The sequence below is a fragment of the Lissotriton vulgaris genome, chromosome 7, assembly GCF_964263255.1.
Source record: "Lissotriton vulgaris chromosome 7, aLisVul1.2, whole genome shotgun sequence".
Lineage (NCBI taxonomy): Eukaryota > Metazoa > Chordata > Amphibia > Caudata > Salamandridae > Lissotriton > Lissotriton vulgaris.
The window spans coordinates 1,544,162,287-1,544,181,134 of NC_141695.1; the positions used below are offsets into that span (position 1 = coordinate 1,544,162,287).

The 18,848-nt window shown below is 42.6% G+C and overlaps 1 protein-coding gene across 1 annotated transcript in view; it reads right to left on the reverse strand.

Annotated features, from left to right (window-relative positions):
* LOC147705972 (protein-glutamine gamma-glutamyltransferase E-like) overlaps positions 1-18,848 on the reverse strand; it is a 226,355-nt gene that overhangs the window by 205,316 nt on the left and 2,191 nt on the right. The window lies entirely within an intron of this gene.

An 18,848-nucleotide genomic window follows, 5' to 3' on the forward strand; every position in this document is an offset into this window, starting at 1 on the left:
GGATGAGAGTGATCATGGACAGATGATGGCGCCTCTAGCCAATACGACGGCGGCCACAAAGCCCATAGCAGAATAGACCAAAGGCAAGACAGGAGATAATGGTGAGCCACAAGCACACAGCGTGGGTGGGGCGGGGGGGGGCAGCCTAGCGATGGTAGTGCACCTTGTACCACCGGGTCATAACAGGGGGAATTGCTAACTATGCAATGCAAGTGGGGGTACTGAATAGGACAATGCAAGGGGCCTTGAGACATCAATCCAATGTGGGGAGGGGGCTACAGGGCAGCCAAGACTTCACAGGGCAATGACAGGGTGGGCCAGGGACATGGGGACAGGGATTATCCCCTTTTGCCTGTGCACCATGGTGGCCTTGACCGGACCCGTGAGCCCTCTAGCACCACCCAGTGCCCTCATATTTTTGGCACAGCATGGGTGCATGGCCAAGACTTGGCAACGGGGCACCAAAAGTGACCGCGCCAGCTGTGGGTAAACCACAGGTGGTATCACAGGAAGGATGGGCGGCAGTAGGACATCCCAATGCGGAGAGGCAACAGGGTACCTCAAAAGCAGCAAGGGCGGCCAACAAGCAAATAGGTGACACAGTAGGCAAAGAGCCAAAGGCACAGGTGCCCAACGATCTCACAAAGGCCTGGGTTGGGGCAGAGAAGCATTAGGGTGAGAAAGTCAGCCCGCAAGTGAATACTTCAGGCCTTCACCAGGTGACCCACCAGTTATAGCTAGGGAAACTGGTTTGGCCAGCCTGATACCATTATTGTGCAAGAGAGGATCTGGTGCAAGGCGTATGTAAACATTTTCTCACTGTTGGAAGTACTCCAGGCAGGGTTAGACCTAAAAGTGCAGAATAAGAAGGATGAGGATAAGAGGGAGACATGGAAGCAGCGAGTGGAGCGTAACATTGAGAATTGGCTTCAGCCTTCAGAACATTAGCTAGCGTGATTGTGGAGAAGTGCTTGCAGAGCACAACAGTTCTTACACCAGCAGAAAGTGAACAAGGTGCAGCTAAAATAGAAAGGGAATGCCTTGCTATTGTATGACGAGGGCTTAATTTAAAAGATGTAAGCCTGGCTGTGCACAGACTGAGACCACCAGGATGTGGAAGAGTATACGACCCATATGGTGGCTGTCACGGAAGGAGTCAATAGTAAGGAATCGCCTTTCTGGGGAACAGGACATAAAGGGAGGCTGGTTGGGATTTCCCATGAAAACAAACCAAGGGTATATGTGGGAGGTAAAGCAAGGAAAAGCCAGAACACAGCATGCTGGAGGTTTGCCAGGGATGATTGCAAGTGGGGACCATAAGAAGCTGGGTTTCTGTTGCAGGAACCCCCTGCACACTTTTTGTCAGATTTTTGATGCATTTTGACTTGATGTGCCCTGGGTCCCTACCAATCAGGTTTCCAGGGCTTGTGTTCTTTCCCAAAACTATACATGTATTCCCCCAATTTGCTCCTCTCTGGCCACATGTAAGTCGCTTGTAAAATTTTCCATGGGTACCAAGGGCACTGTGACCAGGGAAGGCCTCTAAGGGCTTCAGAACATACAGTGCCGCCCTTAGAGGTGCTGTAACTTTAAAAGACGCACACCGCCATTGCAGGCTGAGTGTTTTGGTGCAGTGAAAAGTGAAGAGCCGACATGTCACAGATTCCTGTGTATCATGCCTGCAAACCACTGCCTCTCATATAGGTAAGAAACCCTCTAGCTGGGTGCATTTTACCACTGGTGAGGGTAAAGTTGCATGAACACTGGACCCTTGCAGTGTCTAAGTCCATTCTTAGAAATTTTAGGTGCAACAAAGCCATAAAGAGTATATGATCTGGGAGTTTGACATTATGAACTGCACAGCACCATAATGGCTTTACTGAATTCCGGGAAGTTTGGTAGCAAACTTCTCACCAAAATAAACCAACACTAATGCCAGTGTGGGATTTAATATGCAATGTACTCAGAGGGCATCTTAGAAATACCCCTGAAAAACAACCCGCCTCTGGTGGGTTTCCTGACTGGTAAACACCAGCTAGCCACCATGAGACAAGTTTCTGGGCCCCTAGGGTGAGAGTCATCACTCACTGGGCCCATAAATAAAGGATTTCCTGGGGGGAGGTGGTCACACCTCTCCCTGGTCAGAAATAGCCATCTGTGGCAGGGCCGCTTCAAAGGCCGTATAACATGACCCCAAGCCTCTCCTGCTATCAGGAGCAGGCCCCCTTCCTGTTTCTCCCCCCTTTCAGCAGGAAGATAGGCAGAAAAAATTAGAACAGCCCAGAAGGTGTGCCCACCTCTGTCAACCCCACCCCTCAGGTGGGGGAGGCGAGGTGAAGCCCACTCTTCGGTGCTCGCCATCTTGCGGATGGCAGGCACTCTCCAATCAGGGTTAGGGACTGTGCCCACCCCCCTCGTGGAGTGAGCACATCAAGTACAGCCACCCTTAGGCTGGTAGCCCATTGGCTACTGACCTCAAGACCCCTAAATACAGTATTTAGGGGGCAGCCCTGAACACAAAAGTAGATTCCTGCAACCTAAGAATAAGAAGGACCAAAGAAGAACTGACTTGGCCCCAGCCCTATTGTCCCTCTGCAGTTTCAAGAGGTCCAGTGTCAAAAGTCACCTTCTCCTGCAGGCAGCAATCTCCAGAACCCCTGGGAGAACTGACTGCCTTCCTCAAACATGGGATCTCCTGTGAACAACCACTCTAATCAAAAGAAACTCCCAAGACAGACTCTGAGCCTGCTGGGGACAAAGAAACCTGATGCCTGGAACCACCACTACAACTGACGGCTATGGCCCAAGTTAGAGCAATCTGAAAAGTAACATACAGACTAATCTCTATAGTAACTGAAAAGTAATTTCAACTGTTTTATGAACTAGTGCCTTATCTGTAACCAATACAATTGCATTCAACTGCTTTCAAACTGTATTTAACTGAAATATTCTTGCAAAGTATTATTACACTTAGCTGTACCAGGCCTGGCTTAGTTCTAGAAAAACAAATACAACTAAATAATATTAATATACAAACAAATTGGTCTGAGTTCAGTCTTTGAGTGTGTGACGTCATTTTTTGCCTGCAAATTAAACTTTAATAAAACTCAAACCATTATGAACTACCAAGCTAATCAATCTGTCACTGGGCTTTGTAACTCGGCTGTTTACTTAGGGGTGACAATATCTTCTAAAATAAATGAAATAATTAAACTGAATTACGAACCTTTACTTAAACAAGCTACGTTGATGCTTAAAAAATGGCACAAAATTCCGATGAATATTTTGGGAAGAATTAATCTGATTAAAATGAATCTTTTGCCCAAGTTTTTATATCTCTTCCGTTCTATTCCCCTTCGAGTTAATAATATTTTTTTTAAGAAGCTGGAAGGAATTTGCAGCAGCTTTATCTGGAGCTATAAAAAACCTAGGAGGTCAATAGCGATACTAAAACTACCTTTAGAGAAGGGTGGATTAGAGCTACCGGACTTTAAGTCTTATTATTTTGCATCTTTTATAGGGCGTTTTAGGAGTTTATTAAATAAAAATAAAACCTTTTTTTTTCATCAATTTATGTTAGGTAGAAACTCATCTCAATTCCTAACAAGAATACAAGACCCGAACTTTTTCAAACGAGTTAAATTCAAGACAGCAAGGGACGTGGTAGGGCTGTTTAATTTACTCATGAAGTTTTGCGATACTTCTTTTTTTCACTCTGATTTGCCATTATGGGATAATCCAGGGCTACCAGGTATTTTTAACGATAATATTGGGAGAGAATGGGCCGATTATGGGATCAAGAGACTGGGAGACCTATATGGCCATGAGGGGTTTCTACAGTTCTCCACTTTACAATTAATCTACTCGCTACCAAGTGAAATGGCATTTAAATACTTGCAAATAAGGGACTATCTTATACGGAAAATGAACTTAATTAAAATTACTAGCTCGGATATTTGGGAAGTTTTGTATAGTTCTAAGGAGAAATCTATAATAAGCAGAGGATATAAACAATTAGCCCAGCATAACTCGGATGATTGTCCCAGACTCTCCCAAAAATGGACGCTTGAATTGGGAACTAATGTGACTCCCCAGAATATCTCAAAGGCTTTCACAACTCTTAACAAAATAACATACTCCTCTAGTTTGAAACTTCAACTATATAGAACGGTCAGCCAACTTTACCACACCCCACAGAAAATTTCTAAATGGTCACAAAATAACGAACGGACCAAATGCCCTAAATGTGATCTGCAAGCAGCTGATCTTATTCATATGATCTTTTCTTGTCCAGCACTGAACTTGTTCTGGCGAGAAATAGAAACCACATTATGTGAAAAACAACTGATCAGCTCCCCACTTACCTCATCTATGGTTTTACTCTATATACACGAGCGGGGCCACGATAATAGAAGCTGGCTAGACATAGCGATTTCTTGTGCTAGACTGGTAGTAGCTAGAGCCTGGATTTCACCAAATCCACCTCAGAGGACGGAATGGCTAATACTACTTCATGAAATATACACAATGGAGAAGGCCCTTGCTAAAAATAGGACCCGGAAAACGGTAGATAGATTTGAAAAGATTTGGGCTAACTTTGCATAAATATTTAGTGTTTTTCTTTCTTTGTTTTTCTTACAAATGTCTTTTTGTTCGGCCAAGTTGTAACATTTAAAGATTGTTGATCTTACTAATTTATGGATTCTTTCCCTGATGTCACTTTAAAGTTTGCTTTATTTATATTTTATGTTTTCTTTTTTCCTTCTGAATTGCAATGTTTCTTTGTTTGTGACTTGTCTGTCAAATAAAAAAGTTTAAAAAAAAAAAAAAAAAAAATGCATTCAACTGCTTTCAAACTGTATTTAACTGAAATATTCTTGCAAAGTATTATTACACTTAGCTGTACCAGGCCTGGCTTAGTTCTAGAAAAACAAATACAACTAAATAATATTAATATACAAACAAATTGGTCTGAGTTCAGTCTTTGAGTGTGTGACGTCATTTTTTGCCTGCAGTGCGCACAATAAAGGCTTAATACTACCCTCTGATAAAGCCTTACTGCTCGCCCACTCTACCACAAATAGAGAGTATGGTATTATCTATTTTTACCTTTGCCTACCTTTGGGGATCTACTGGACTCTGTGTACACTATACCTTCATTTGGTATAGTATATACAGAGCCAGCTTCTTACAGGGACAGTCCTGTAAGTTCAGGGACACCTGCAGCAACTGCGAAGAGGCACATTCAGCCATCGAATCCAAGAGGGCCAAAGGGGAAAGGGAATGCCAAAAAGACAGGCAACAAAAACTAAAAGTTTGGAAGCAGTGACACTGGAAGTGGAGGATTTGTTCCCCACACAATTGCCCCACCCGTACAAAAACTGCAACTTTGATGCAGTTATTGAGCAGCTACCCTAAGAATAAAGAGAAACAGTTACTAGCAGACCAAGGCCCCCATAACTCCTCATGTAAGCCAAAACTTGAAGTCTGTCAGGGACATTCTGCCCATGGCAAGGGTAAAAAGAAGACAGGCAACTCCCTTCTCAGAACCCCCATGCAACAACTGTGTGGTGTCACCGCTAGGGTTGGTACTGAAGACAGAGCCCAGTCACTTTAGACTAATTCACCACCTGTCACATCCAGCTGGAGAGTCTGTAAACAACTGGCTGGATCAGGACAGCCGTTTGGTATCCTATGCCACCATATGGTAAACAGTCATAATATCGATTCCAAAATATAGAATGGACATAATATCGAGGTAAAAATATAGAATGGACAAAATATCGAATGGACACAATATAGTGGTTAAAAATATCGAATTTAAGGTAAGTAATATTGATTTTCAAAATATAGAAGTCAAAATATCGAAGTATACAATATAGGCATTAAATATATCGATTTTTTAATAATATCAATTTTTTTAAAGTGTTTTGTATGTTAGTATATGTGTGAAAAGTATATATTAATTTTTGTAATGTATGTTTAATGTATTTTAAGTAATGAATTTTATGTTATTTAATTTTTGCGTAATTTAATTCTGTAGCGGGTTGTGCGTTTATAGGGGAATAGGGTGGGAAGTAATTTAATTGTAATTAATTAAATATTTGTATTTGTTTATTGGTATTCATTTTGAATTTATTGTTATTTTTTTATTGGTAATTAATTTTTATTAATTGCCAATTAATTTGTAATAATTGATTATTTGGTAATTATGTTAATTTTCTAAATTTATTTTCTGTAGCGGGTTGTGGGTTTATAGGGGAATAGGGTGGGAAGTAATTTAATTGTAATTAAGTAAATAATTTTTTTCATTTATTGGTATTGATTTTAAATTTATTGTTAATTAATTTTTAATTAGTAATTAATTTCTATCAATTGGCAATTAATTTTTATTAATTGGTAATTATTTTGTATTAATTAAATATTTGATAATTATGATAATTGTATTAATGTATTTTCTGTAGTGGGATGTGGGTTTATAGGGGAATAGGGTGGGAAGTAATGTAATTGTAATTAATTAAATATTAAACATACTTTTTGTGTATTGATAATTAATTTACTGTTAATGTTTAATTGGTATTAATTTTGATTATTAATTAGTTTTTATTCTTGAAAATTAATTAGTTTTTCAATAATTATGAATAGGTTATTAATTTTTAATAACTAAAATGTAGTTGTATTTCTAATTAATTATTACATAATATTAAATTGGTTATTAATTTCAATTAATGTTTTATTGGTATTGATATTTAATTTATTTTTAATAATATATTAAATCATTACTTTCCCTACTGTTAAACTGACTGGAGTGGGAATAGTAATTTTCACCCTCCCGCTATCCAACGCTTTCCCTACTGTTGCACTCTCTGGAGTGGGAATAGTATTTTTTACCCCTACGCTATCCAACGCTTTCCCTACTGCTGCACTCTCTGGAGTGGGAATAGTAATTTTTACCCCTACGCTATCCAAAGCTTTCCCTACTGTTGCACTATCTGGAGTGGGAATAGTAATTTTCACTCTCCCGCTATCCAACGCTTTCCCTACTGTTGCACTCTCTGGAGTGGGAATAGTATTTTTTACCCCTACGCTATCCAACGCTTTCCCTACTGTTGCACTCTCTGGAGTGGGCATAGTAATTTTTACCCCTACGCTATCCAATGCTTTCCCTACTGTTGTACTCTCTGGAGTGGAAATAGTAATTTTTACCCTTCCAATATCCAACGCTTTCCCTACTGTTGCACTCTCTGGAGTGGGAATAGTAATTCTTACCCCTACGCTATACAACACTTTCCCTACTGTTGCACGCTCTGGAGTTGGAATAGTAATTTTTACCCTCCCGCTATCCAACGCTTTCCCCACTGTTGCACTCTCTGGAGTGGGAATAGTAATTTTTACCCTTATGCTATCCAACGCTTTCCCTACTGTTGCACTCTCTGGAGTGGGAATAGTAATTTTTACCCCTATGCTATCCAACGCTTTCCCTACTGTTGCACTCACAGGAGTGGGAATAGTATTTTTTACCCCTACGCTATCCAACGCTTTCCCTACTGTTGCACTCTCTGGAGTGGGAAAAGTAATTTTTACCCCTACGCTATCCAACGCTTTCCCTACTGTTGCACTCTGGAGTGGGAATAGTATTTTTTACCCCTACGCTATCCAACGCTTTCCCTACTGTTGCACTCACTGGAGTGGTAATATTAAATATTACCCTCCTGCTATCCTACGGTAAAATATTGTACATTTTTTATTAATAACTTAAATTAATTATATCTTAATTTTAAGGTTATTTGAGTATTTTTAAGTATGTTTTAGTTAATTATATTTATTATTTCATTACTTTTAAATTACTTTTAAGACATTTAAAAAAATTCGATATTTTGACTGACTATATTTTTTACAGACTATATTTTGGATTCAATATTTTTGCACTTACCTGTTTGTAGATAGGAATTCGATATTTTGGCATTCTATATTTTGGTGACTATATTTTGGTAAGTCTATATTTTGTCATTCTATATTATGTCAGTGATCCCCACCATATATGAGGCCATAAACCAGATCAGAACAAGCGGAAACGGGTCCATGCTGGCCAAGGCCGACATCCAATCGGTATTCCTCTTGCTACCTGTGCACCCAGAAAGCTATCACTTGCTAGGTTTCAAATTGGGGGAAGATAGGGGCCTGCCAATGGGATGTGCGATCACCTGTGCTTCCTTTGAGGCCTTTAGCAGCTTTCTGGAAAGGGCCTTGGGGAATGTTCCCCAGCTGGGAGACGTATTTATTACCTGGATGATTTTCGTTCCCCAGCAAATGGGCTCCTCTGAGTGTGCAGGTCTGTTGGGGCAGTTTGAGGCCTTGGCTAAAGAGCTGGGGTGCCGCATGCTCAGGAAAATACACTTTTCTCTACTACACAACTGACCTTCCTGGGCATTCAGTTAGACACCATGCAGGACTGGTGTGGACTACCAGCAACAAAGGTGAAGGGCCTGAAGAACATGATAAGGGTAGTGCTAGGGAAGAAGAAAGCTATGCTCAGTGAAATTCAAAACCTTCTTTGCAAACTTAAACTTCACCAACCGGGTGATCCCATCAATGAGGACGTTTGCAAGGCAACTGGCATGCTTAACAAGATGGTTTACTGAGAGACAGAGCATGGTCAGTCTGATACAGGGGTAAAGGAGGAACTACAGCAATGGGCAGCATTCCTCGCCATCCTTAATAGGACCCTGATCTGGTTGGAATTCTGGATGACAGCAGAGCAGCTGGAACTGTTTACTGATGCAGCTGGGAGCGACACCTTGTGGGTCATCTTTGGCTTGGCATGGGGTGTGGTGTACCGGCCGGCAAGTTGGCATGAAAATTGGAGCATCAAGACATTGGCGGTACTAAAACTCTTTCCAATCATAGTCGCCTTCTCTATATGGGAAGAGCGTCTCGCCAACAGCAGATTACATTATGGGTAGACAATCACACAGTGGTCCAAGCTTTCAATTTGGGCTTGGCGCATTGCCCAATAGTTGTATGCTTGCTGAGGCATTTGTTAGGCTGCCAGCTTGGGCTAATACTGCTGTCAGGACTAGGCACATCCCTGGCATTAAAAATGCATTGGCTGACGCGGTGTCTCATTTTCAGTGGCAGAGATACATGAAGTTGGCGCCGCACATAGGCCTCGACGGGACAGCGATACCACAAGAACTGTAGAACCTAGTAGACTTGACCTGAGCATGCTGGTAAACAGTGCACTAGCTCTCAAGACAGCGAACAAGTGCTGTAAGTGCTGGAAGACTTTTTGCAGGCTTTAGATGGCACCAAGGGAATTGGCAAAGCGTTCAAAAGGGAAGTGGAGGAATCTATGCATTGGGATTTTTCAAAAAATAAAACTAGAATTTGGGTGCAAACCCACATTAAAGCGGTTTCTTACAACACAAAATGAGCAGGTATCAGCGACAAAGCCTCTACCTTTTACTGTAGGGTAGCCATGAAGGGATGTGGGCACCTCCAACCACAACAAAAGGACAAGAGACGCCCCATATATTTCAGCACCTTGCAAAGAGTGGTCAACGAGCTTCAAAGCATCTGCACACATAGGCATGAGCTACTGCACTTTCGAGTGGATTTCTCCCTGGCATTCATCGGGGCATACCCAGTCAGCGAACTGGTGGCTCCAGCCAGATCAACCCAGTGTTGGCCTGTTTGAGAAGAAGTAACCTGCACTTGCAGGACAGCACCATAAACATATATTTACATAGACAAAACAGATAAGGAGTGCAAAGTCAAGCACACATGCCTGCATTGCATAATGGACAGTTAATTTTGCATAGTTTGCTGCATGAGCGATTACTTAAAAATCCTGCCCAGGTTGAGCAGCCAATTTTCTGCCATGAGGACGGCTCCTACCTTAGCTGCTTTCAATGTAATGCTGTCGTTAGATGGAACATTAGCACAGCAGGGTTCACAACTAAAATATTTGCACCATATTCCTTTCGCATAGGCACCACCATGACGGCTGCGGTCAGCGACCTGGAGGTATTGTGATTCAAGCAGATGGGACGGTGGGCTTCAGGGGCCTTCTGGGGCTATATACCACCTAACTTAAACTAAGTTTTCTATTGTGACAGGTTCCATTAGTCAGGTGCACAGGGTGTAAATCCTGGGACACTTGTCCGCCATTGCACATCGGTGGGTGGCAGTGCGAAGGAATAACTAAGGAATGTGGCTGCAGAAAATGAAGGTCTCATGGATGGGCTAGCCAGGGAATGCGATGCGAGCACCAGCTCAATGGGCATCACAGCCATTGACCTTTTTATTTTATGAACTACTGCTTTGACAGTTTTATTTCAGAAAAACAAACAATACTGGGTGGACCAAACAATGGGGCCGATTATGATGGCGGACGGACCTGAGTCTGTCCGCCACCATAGAGTAGGAGGGACCGTCCGCAGGGGATGCAGAGGTCCCTCCGTACAGATTAGGATGTGACCGCCAGGGTGGCGGTCACATCCTCAATCTTTAATAATTCTGCGGGTGCCACTTCAAGCAGCACCCGCCGCAATGTTAAAAAAGCATGCACAGCATTTGCGTGCACAAAGCAGCAGGCACCTCGCGGTGCCCGCCGCTTTGTCCACCATAGGTACCCCCATGTGCACCCCCCACCCCGGTTACCAAGGGGGCCCGCAACGGGCCCCCGAAGGCAATCTCCGTATGCTTTTCCACGGCAGAAAAGCCGCTGTGGAAAAGCATATGTTTTCCGATATCCTAATATGGCTGGCGGTGTCTGACAGACACCGCCAGCCATGTTAGAGCTTTTCCGCCACGGTTGGAAGGCGACAGTGGCGGAAAAGCAGCGGACGGATTTTGAGACCCACCACCATCCTAATTTGGCGGTGGGTCTTCTGTGCCTCCGCAGTGGTTTTCCCGCATCCTCCGGGCCGGCAGAAGCCACCGCCGGCCCGGAGGATGCGGGAAAACCGCGATCCTAATCAGGCCCATAGTTTGTGCTTTGTCTACATTGCATCAGCCAAACTGGAGGAAACAAAGAAGGCACAAAGACACAGGGTTAGCTGAAAGTTTCATGGAGTTCATTTTAAAACAGAAAACAGAACCTCTCTCCCTAAACACCAGGGTGAAGCATTGTGAGAAATGTGGTGTATTATATGGAGTGGATGTGAGAGATCACCATATTACACTCATAATACTCTCTAAGCTCCAGTCAAGCTTGTTTGTTGAGTTTTAGTTCAACCCTGGGTAGGTGTGGATTGAAGCAGTGAGGATTAAACAAAGAAACACATGTAGAGCATTTAGAAATACCAAACAATGAAACAAAAGAGTCACATAACACGAAAAAGATCCTATGCCAATTTATAAAAATAGATAAATTTTTTATGATTTTTCAGATACCAGAATGAAAAAATATTGGAGAGATAGATTTTTAAATAAAATGTAAATTACAACTTTTCACAAAAATGCGAACATTCATTGGCAACTACGGCAGTAAGCGAAACGGACATTTTGCAAGACTTTGTAAAACTTTTGAAGAGCTGTGTCTAGGAACTCCGGCCTGCTTTGGGCAACCAACTCCGACAGGGAGCTGGTCAAGTGGGCCAAAAAAGAGTTGTAGGACAGATACCTTGTCAACAAAGCAGTCTTCAGTCCAATCCCAGACTCCCTGGCCAGAACACCATAGAGTTCAATTGAATGGCCCTTATGGAAGGGATACAGGAGGCTGAAGATGCTGTAGAATGCTACGTGGTCAACAGGGGATGGGCAGGGGCAACCAAACAGCACTCTAATTTCTCCCCCGGGTCCAGTGATCACAGTGCAACTTTTGAGTGTCAGGGCTCAGTCTCTTAGGCTGCACATCAGCAGTCAATGCCAGTCAAGTGATTGTAACTACTGATTTGCCAAGTAGTGCAACTTCAGCTTTTGCGGTACCATAACAGGAAGTCAGCCAACTGACTCCTAGAGTTCACCTTTTCTGTATGGAGCTCAGGGATGACTTTTCCATGAGCCAGGTACCACAGGCACAGTCCTCTCTTTGCTAGCCCAAGGATTATCAGGTGCAGTCCAGCGATTGGTTCGGCCTCTCTTGCCAGGTCCAGGGAACAGAAGGGTAGTCCATCTTTGGCCCTCTCTCCAATGCAGATGTGATCCAAGTTCTGGGTGCCGGGATTGACATATTAATACCTGGAAAGAGCCCTCGGGGATGTTTCCAATGGGCTACCAGATCCCTTTCCATCTGATATTGCCTTCCTTTGATATGTGGCAGATAGGTATCCAAGAGTGCAAAATTCTGCCCGCTCCCAAGATGGCAGCACTCCTCTCTTGGTGTGTGACGTTTAGTAGCCCAACCTAGAGGAGTGGTCATCTGAGGGCTACAAGCCCATGAGCAAACCAGTTTGCAACTTTATTCCCTTCTCTGTCCACCAGAACCTCAAGTGTGTCCTCTATTTACCCTTCAAAAAGGACTCCCCCTTTGAAGCTCACCCTTTAGGCTCACACCCTGATTGGCTTCCTGCCTGGGAGAGATGACACCTCTTCCAATAGTATTCCTCTATTGTTTCCTTTCCTAAGAGTCGGCCACGCCTTTCACAATGTTAGTAATCCCGTTCAAGAGTGAGCACAGCTGAGTTGTCTGGGTGTAACCCTACACTAGCCTATGGGGCTACTAGCTTTACCACATTAAAATGATAATTTATGTTTTTACTGTTTAGACATATACAAATATATGTTCATTTTTTTTATAAACAGTGCGCTGCCTTATGATTCAATGGGCCTACTATAGGGGTGACTTACATATAATAAAAAGGGAGGTACAGACTTTGTCATAAGTTTAAATACAAATTGGAGTTAGCAGTTTCAAACTGCTCTACCATTCTGTAGAGATAGGCTAGGAGACATATGCTTTGTCACAGTCGGAGTGGTGCAATAAGTGCTGCAGCGATGAGTGACAACGTAACTCCCAGGCCCTGTATACCGCTGGTACCATATACTAGGGAACTATAAGTGAGTTAAGTCATTCCAATTGGGTATAAGCCAATCACACATTACGCTGTGCAATGGCACTGAGGTCTGGTTTGGAGGCCTCAGTGCACTTGCGGAGTGGCAAAACCAGTAGCAGGAGTCCAAATTCTTGGCGGTGATCATTTTAAAAGAGGCATTTTGTTACAAATATTATCGATTCGTATGACTCCACTAAAATTATGCTAAATTGTTCTTCATTTGGTTTAGATTAAAATAATCTCATCCGCTTATATCTGGAACACTAAGGTTAACATTTGTAGTCAACTTCCACAATTAGGAAAAAAATCTTTAGTTACCTAACTAGAGTGTCTAGACTGCAAGCTCTTGCTAGAGAAGTGGTGTCCAAAGTGTGTGAAGGGAACCGCTACTTATGTAAAATAGCAATTTAGCTAAAGTGAGCATCCTGAAAATATGGCATGGATCCAGCCCTCCCGGACCTACTCTGAAAACCCCTATGTTATAAGCATCCTCATACACAAATGCTTCAAATAACACAAAAAAAGCCTTACTGACTGTTATAAATATTGCCTCCTTCTAGTTCTTTTTAATCTTGTTAAACATATCTATATTCTATCAGTGTCATCAGCTATCATCAATATACAGTACTATATGAGGGGTATCCAACATATTCCAGGACGGTCAGGTCTGTGCCAGATTATTCGAGGTAAGCATATGATATGGCAAACACAAGAAGATGATGGACACAGCTCTGAAACTTTTCAGACACTCACCCGAAGTCACAGATCTGGGTTGAATCCATCATCATTGTTTAGCTCACTTCGACACCTCAACTCAGACCCAGATACATACAAACAAAGCTGTTCACTCTAAGTTGGAAAGGTATGCCCAGAGGTGGGCCCCGTGCACACTTTGCCACTGGATTCAAGGTAGCCTGGCTGATGAGGGGTGTTACCCCAAAACCGGTCCCAGGATGCTTGTTTCCCATCCAGGAAAGACATGTCTTGGAAGTTCATGCTGGACTGTTCCCATGAGGCACAGGGTTGAGACTGATTTGCATGCAGCTGGGACTTGCATGCCATTTTTATTCCAATAACAGCTCTACAGGTAATCAGCAACCTTTTGTTAAATTATTGAAAATGGAAAGTGATTTCTAATGTATGTTTAAATTCAGCTAGCACTTTGAACTTTCACTTCTGTCTTTTTTTTCCGTACTTTTGCACAGCCCACTACAGGGACAGTGCATCAAACATGCTTGTCTGGTTGTAAACTATTAAAACCCCGAGTGTCTGGTGTTGTTTGCATATTTACTTTCATATATATTGCACTTAGTAGTCTAAAACACACAAGGAAAAATCTGAGAGGGCTACTGAAGTACTTTCATCTATCTAGAGGACACGAGACTTGCTTTTTTATTTAAAAAAGAAAAGCTGCACTAATATTAAGGGGCAGATATACAAGCCCCTTGAGACACTTTTACACCACCGTGGCGCAAGGATTGACAGATGCATGATGCATCTATTGGCGTAAAGGCAACACATTGCTGGAGTCATGTCGCAAGCATGACGCAACTCCGCAATGCTACGTAATGCCTATTTCTATTATGCTGCTTCACTCCTTACGCCTGCTTCAAGAAGGCGAAAGGTTTTAACGCAGTGGCGTTGTAAAAGTGACTCAGTGAAATCTTATAGATTTCACTGTGTCACATTTACAAGGCTTTCTTGCGTCGGAACGCCAACCCTGCATAAATTATACCTGACGCTGGTATAATATGACGCAGGGCTTTACAACGTGATGCCTCTCCATAGATGAGTCACGTTGTAAACGTGTTGCAACGTGGCGCCTTGTTTATGACGCTACTGCGTCACGAAAGTGATGCAACGGCTGTGTAAAAGAGTTGCAAGGGGCTTGTAAATCTGCCCCTATGTATGCAGGGTGGGCGTTCCGATGCAAGAAAGCCTTCGTAAAAATTATGCAGTGAAATCTACAAGATTTTACTGAGTCCATTTTACGACGCCACTACGCCAAAATCTTACACCTGCTTGAAGCAGGCATAAGGAGTGACACAGCATAATAGAAATAGTCATTCCAAAGCATTGCTGGAGTGGCGTTGTGCTTGCGACACGACTCCAGCAATGCTTTGTCTCTACGCCAATAGATGCGTCATGCATCTGTCAAATGCGCCACAGTGCACCGCATTGTAAAGGCGACACATCTATGGTGGCGCAAGGGGTTTTTGCATAAGGCAAATTAGTTGGCCTATCTCTGCTGATATGAAGAGATGTGTCAGGTCTTGTAAATCTGCCCCTATGTGTTTTCCAATCCAAATTATGTTTAAACACTGAAAGGGATGTACTAAGTGCTCTCAAAAATTGTTGTCATCTAGTAACCTCAAAGACAAACTATATAGTATTCATACTACAGATGGTGGTCACATTAGCCCATATAGAGATAGCATAAAGAAATTGTGAACAATCAAAAAACATCAAAAAGTAGCTAGAGTGGCCTTACAAACGAGACATGGCACCACTAGCACCACTACAAGGACGAGATGTTGCTCATAATTGATTCTTGTCTCGATCTGCAAGTCTGACAATGACAGTGAGTGACTATGAATGACCCATCTCCCTCGCAAAGTACCATGTAAAGCAGCAGAGGGAGTCGGAGACAACCTCAGAGTTCACTTTGTAATGAAGCCTCGGAAATCGACACACATGGTGGAAGCTAAAGAGATACCCATCACCAGCATTCCATACTTTTCCACTGTGTTGGTTGGAGGGGGCTAAAACAGAAACCCATTTCAATAAGAGATTACATTTTGATACACCACTGAACAGGTGGAATAGCTGGATATCTAAGTATGTCGGGTGGTCCTTTGCCAGGGATTCCTCTAGTGCTAACCTGGCGAGCCACCCGCAAAAGGCCCAAGTAACCTCTTATTTTGCCAGTACTTAAGCCTGGGTGTCCAACGCCAACTTCAAGAAGAACATCAACCAAGACAAAGCTGCACCCATTCCAAACATCACCAAACAACATGCTCCAAAAGCGGATGTATGACGTTACAACGCATGCTTTTACCACGCATGCCTTTACAACGCAGTTTTTACAACGCATGACTTTACAGCGCATAGTGCTTTGGGGCGCTGGATAGTGAATAGTTTAATTTACTATTCCAACTCCAGTCCCCGTGGATAGCAGGGAAGGTGTTGGATAGTAAATTAAACCTATTCCCTATCCTAGAGCGCCCCCCAGCGCAATGCGTTGTAATGGTTTGCGTTGTAAAAGTTGCATCGTAAAGGCACTGCGTGGTAAAAGTTGCATTGTAAAGGTTGTTTACCTCCAAAAGCAGCTTGAAGAGAGGAATCATACGGCTTCAATCCACGAGTTGCTAAGCTTGCACACCAAAACCAACATCAGCTTCAAGTAAATGCCTAGCACAATTGATTCATTGATTTATTAGCTGATTTTTCTAAACTTGGCATCTAATTTATCATTGGATCTTGGTTAAATGTCACAATCTGGCCTGAGGTTGCACACACCTTGCCTCTGGGCTACTATTAAGAAGACAGAGAAGGAAGAAGGAAGATGGTTTGCATTCTTCTTTCGCTCCCGATACCAGTCAGATTTGTGGACGTTCAGACATGATGAAAATCTTGGTTCCAAAGTTCAGTAGTTTCCGGATTTGTCCTTAACCTGCCTCCCAACTTAACCCTAAACCGATCCCCACCACCCCAGGACCAGTGGCTGACTTTTGTAATTTACTTCTGGAGCTTATTTCTAATTATACTTGCAAGTATGGTAAATTCCTCCTGCAGGCGACTTCAATATTCGGCTCGGATCTATAATTAATCGACATTTAAGTTCCACAGCAGTTGTACAATTTCAGCACCAGCTTACAACGGCTTTTCTGTAAAGTTTAATACACCAACTGAGTGAAACCGATTTCACTATACCATTTTAGTGGCAAAGTATTCATTGTGGCACTGAATTGCTGTAGCACTTTGCACAGAGACATAATACCTGCAAAAATAGGGTCTAGAAGATGGTGAAAAGTCTATGGAGACACATAGCATATCTTGAAACCACATTTGCTAGGTTTATCCTATCACAACAATGGATGAGTTCTTCAAAAATCTCCAACCTGGATTCAAAGTTTTATGCGCATTCGCAATGTATGTAATGTATAGATTGTGTGTCTTTTTATACGTTGCTCATGCCGATATAGTAGAAGCGCATTTTAATGTGCGTTGACTAATGCATGAACTGTATTATCTCTGCTTCTTGGGGAAGAGTCTTGCAAAGCAGAAACTCTCAACTATGAGGGTTGCACTGGATGGTGCAGGGCACAGAACATTTAGCATTAAAAAAATTGTGCCAAAGAGTTAGGGCCAGGTGTATCAAAGAGTTTTACCCATTCTGTGTCTATAGGAAAATGTGTTCATACATAAGGCCCTTAGATATTTATTTTACTGTCAGTGTTGCATGTCTGCATTTTGACTTGTTCTGCAAACCTTAGTAATCGAATTACCACCAGCAACTATTACAAACATGAAACTGAGCAATATTGAGTTCCCAGAGATTTAAGTGGGCCGGGTCTCACCGGTGCTGAGCACCAGCAGTTTTTTAAAGGGTGCCTCGAAACAGGTCTCTATCGAGCTCTGTTTTGTGCCCTGGCACAGGCGGTCTGTTTTTTCTGGACTGCAGTGACAGCAGGCACATCATGTGGCGTGCTCACACTGCTCACTTCTCACTAGTGCAGAAGATATGGCATGACGGCATGCCAGGTGAGCGTTGTAAGGGAAGGGAAATCCTTAATAGAGTCATTTTCCCTCTGGATTTCCCTTCTCTTTTTGAAACTCAGGAGCAGCAATCTTGCGGTGGTGTCACCAGGGCTTTACGTGAACGTGTTTTCAATATAAAATACAAGCCATGGTTGCTGCTTATTTATTTCATGTAACTAACAACCATTGACAAAGCCAATAGTCCTGACTTGTTGTAGGTATGGTATTACTTGTTGTATTATCTATCTGGATCAGTGCTTGAAATTGAAAAATAGAAGTGCAGGTACTCTGCACTAGAGTACCTGCTTGTTTCTGAGAAGTGGTGGTACTCCCCTATTAAAAGTATAGCATTTCTTTTGATAAGTGTTGGTACTCTCCCTCTCAAAATAAAAAGTGCTGGTACTCCTTACCGGACATGACCGACCCATTTAAAGCACTGATCTGGATGCACTGACAGAACAGCAACATACAAGTCGCAAGGCACACTATGCTAAGCACAGATTTTTAGCTTATGTGTTTTTAAGCTACGCCCTTAATTACATTGGCCACGCCCCTTTGCGAGACCCGACTGCCCCCCAACCAGTTTTTTCATCCCACTTACAACCGTTTATCAAACCATCACTGCTGATAAATTGAAATGTCTCTGAAAACTTTTGACACTGACTAACTGTGGCGCAGGAGACAATAGTTTATAGTACTGCCACTACCAATGACAAATTCAAATGCAACAGAAATTTTTAAAAATGTTGCATTACATGGGCAAAGTGATCCCATCTGTGGAGCAGGGAGCTCATTTTAATAAAATGTTAGAAATGCTGTAATGCCACTAATTTTAATGATCCCCGAACACAAACAAGAAAAACAAGACTTTCTGCAGCAGTTTGTCTCTGTGGGACAGACTCATATGACTGCGGGACTTTAGTACTGGACCAGGGGCCAGCAGGTGTGTAAGAGGCCTCCATTGGACATTTTCTAGCCTGTGTTTTTTTTGTTGTTTTTTTGCAGCTTTTGCTTTATCTTGATAAAACATCTGTAACAAAATGTTAGTCACTATATTAAAAACACTTTAACAAAAAAGTGTGCATGACA